The sequence below is a fragment of the Lactuca virosa genome, chromosome 6 (assembly GCF_052849685.1).
Source record: "Lactuca virosa cultivar CGN04683 chromosome 6, Lactuca_virosa_CGN04683_v6, whole genome shotgun sequence".
Classification (NCBI taxonomy): domain Eukaryota; kingdom Viridiplantae; phylum Streptophyta; class Magnoliopsida; order Asterales; family Asteraceae; genus Lactuca; species Lactuca virosa.
In genome coordinates this window covers 141,391,870-141,395,374 of record NC_136431.1, presented here as the reverse complement: position 1 = coordinate 141,395,374, position 3,505 = coordinate 141,391,870, and positions in this window count along the sequence as shown.

The window sequence follows — 3,505 nt, the reverse complement described above, 5'->3', positions numbered from 1 at the left end:
ATCCACCATAAAAGAATTGATGATTGTCGTAATCAACCCTATATATTTAATTAGTCTCACTTTGATCACCAAATTAATACTAGATTAATACTTGATCAATACTAATTAAATAATACTATATTAGAACTTGTAATATATTAATAATCATAAGTGCCTTATTCTCTCATTTAGTCTATCCAAGTATTGCAATGCCATGCAACCCAAATGGACCATGCCGGGTCGGGTCAAGTACATACCAAATAAAGTTATGGACTTAGACACTATATCCAACATCAACTCCTCTGCTCGAATGTTGCTTGCTTTGTGCTTTGTGGGACCCATGTCTATGAGAGTTAACCATCAAATGAATACAGTAAATTACATGTGATGAAGGTTAAAAAATCTTAGAATAAAGGACTTGGCCCTATTGTACAGCTCTTGTCTGAGTCCAACCGTTGTAGGGATGAGTCATTTAGTCGAAGGATTATTTAAGCTTTGTTGCATGTAATTGTACTCATGAAGAGGTTAGCTGACATTGGTAGGGGCTCTTCAGCAGCTGATGACAGGGGAGGTGTGGTGGCAATCCTAGGATAGCCTAGGGAGTATTTTAGTGCGGTTGTTTCGCTGTTGAGCAGGTTTCGGGGTATTTTATGAATAGGTCTTAGAGGACCTGAGATGATTCTCGAGGAAAGTATGGATAGGTGTGGAAGGTAGTATTGGGTCTGTACTACTGGAAGCACAGGATCCATACTCAAATCGAGGAAGGTTTCAGGGATTCTAAAGGTTGTTCGGGGAAGATAGCATGGTTGGATACCATGATTCGTGGCAGTGTTTCCGTTCATGTCGATCTTTTGGTTATGATTGCCCAGTGGTGATATCGATTTTATTTGTTTGGTTCAGACCTAGTGAGCTTGTTGGGTTGAGGTCTTGGAGGTTTCGCTCGAGGTCGGGTATTCGAGTTGCGGGACTCAAGAAGGGGGATGATCATTATGATCGGGATAGGGATTATGTCCTTCCGCTTCCGAGTTCGGGGAGGGAGTGAGTAGGCATGTAACTTTCAGGGTCGAGATGTAAGCCCAGCTTAGGGTTGTTGGTCGTAGGGTTTAGCGACAACATGTCAGTGCAGGAGTGTGCAGGTGGATTGATTTGTGTATGGATGCTTGTGGGGTAATTAAGGTTCTGTGTCGTTGGGTTATAGCACGACAGGTTTCAGATCGTCGTTTGGGATTGCAGCTTAGGGGGCAGGTTTTGGATCGTAATTCGGTAGTTGCTTATGCTTCGATATGGAATCCGTACTGATAAGAGGTGATGATTGGAAATTTTTAGAGGTCTCCAGCTGAAATTCTTGTTTCTCTAGGAGTTGTTGATCTCTGCCTGGGTGGTCATCCCACATGTGATATTCATTCCAGGGTTAGGAATGGTGGTACCTGCTTAAGCCGGTTTGAGTGATGATTTGGTTTCAGCACCTGTGGGTGGTAGTTCGATCCCTAAGTGGGGGAGAACTGGGATTCTCGGGTGAGTAACAGTCGTTGAGGGATTTGTCAATTCGTTGTTTGGATTGCTACTTTTGGATTGGTTGGGGCAGATGTTGATCGGTTAATCATTTCCAGAAGCGGGTATGTTCTGTTCCATGTGGTTTCGATTCTCGGGATTAAGTGTAAATGTGTCCTCGACCACTGGTCGTTGGATTCATCATTCAACGGAGGTTTTTCGAAAGTTCAAATTATGATAGTTGAATTTCAATAGGTGTGTCTGTAATGACCTAAACTATTTCTGTTAGCGACGTAAGTCTTTCGATATGTATAAATAATGTAACGTTATGCCGGTTATACGTTTAACAATAAAAATTCAAAGGGATTAAGTTGTTAATACAAAAAAAAAACTATAAGTGTTTAATTGTTAATAAGAAATAAACGGAATATGTGAAGGTTTAAATTAATTAAAACATAAATGAAAGGTAGATTTTGAATATAAAAAATAAACATGAAGGACTACTGTTGTAACTTCGTTTATAATTGTAAGCACCTTATTGTTGTTTACGTATAATTGGGATCGTCGTAATAATAAAACGGGGCAATAAATGCACCTAAGTCCGTTACAATAGGGTTAGATATTATTCTTTCCCAACGCCGCATAAAGACAATTAAAGGAAGAGAGGACGCTAGAATATCTGCAGCCGTCTTCCCTGATGACTGCCGCTGGTGAAAAATAAAAAAGGTCTGAGATAGACGAGAAAGGGTACCAGTGGAGTTGGATGCTGATGATAAGCGGGATCAATCGAGTCCTGCCATCACATTGAGCGATGATCTAATCTACATATTTCTGGTGACATCGTGGTCGCATCTTTGAAGGTGGTCGATTGGAATAAGAGTAAGAATATCATCATGGTTTCTGTTTGAAATTCCACCTATGTTTCGCTTCGTGCAACATTGTGTTGTTATGGTGTTATTAAAAGGGTAGTGAGTGATCGGGGATGCCCGATTCTGTTTAGGCGAACCATATTGAGGTGGCAGGAAGCATGTGAGAGAACAAGAGATCGATGAGAAGTCCCAATCACCTTCTCCTATGATTTTCCGATCGGGGTGATAAGAGGTACGGTTCGTTTAATCTGCGGTGCGTTAATTATGTAGTCATGGAGGCAGAAGCCATAGATTATTGTTGATCAGTTGGGTGGTTTCTTCCCGAAAAGAACTCCGACATAGTGGTCGGATTAATGTGTACTTCGAGTTTTCCGACAAGAAGTTTTAGAGCAATGGAGGATATCGATTACCAATTCATGCATGGAACGTGATAGGTATTTAATCTCCACAGAAAAGGTACATGTTCTTATCAGTGTTTTAATCATGGTACTGTGCGTTTTGGCAAGAAACATAAGTTAGCTTTAAGTTTTATTGCTAATTTTAATGGAAAAGGAAGCATGCAGTTAGGGTATTCCATTTTAGGCGAAGTCTTCTGACTTATATTAATTAATTTTGGGGATTTAGTAAGATAATTTCATATTATTACACCAACAGGAGATGCTTTCATTTTCTTTTCATACCATTAAGGTGCCACCGCTAAAATATTATTATTTTAGCAATGCTTTATCCATAATTCATCTAATATATTATCATATATGCTAAATATGTTCACTTGACTATTTACGCATACGGAATCTTAAAATACAATAAGTTGAATGTATTAAACCATAAACCAAATGGAATTATAAACTATGTTTAATTAGGTATCTTGACGCTTAAACAACAAGGTGACGAGTATGGCGATTTTATAACAATTCAAGGTGAGTTCATAGCTTTAACTCATTAAGGTTGAATGATTGAAACGTGCAATCTGTAGATGGTGATTTGATTCACTTTAGGATGACTATGTCATTACTTGTGCTTAATGATGATATGATATTTGTGATGCTAATATATGCTTTGTGCTAATGCCATGTTATGACCTAATTTCTATGTTGCTTACACTTTGATGAACTTGATGTATATAGCATGTTAGCTTAAGTTGCTTGAAATATGATGTATGGTTG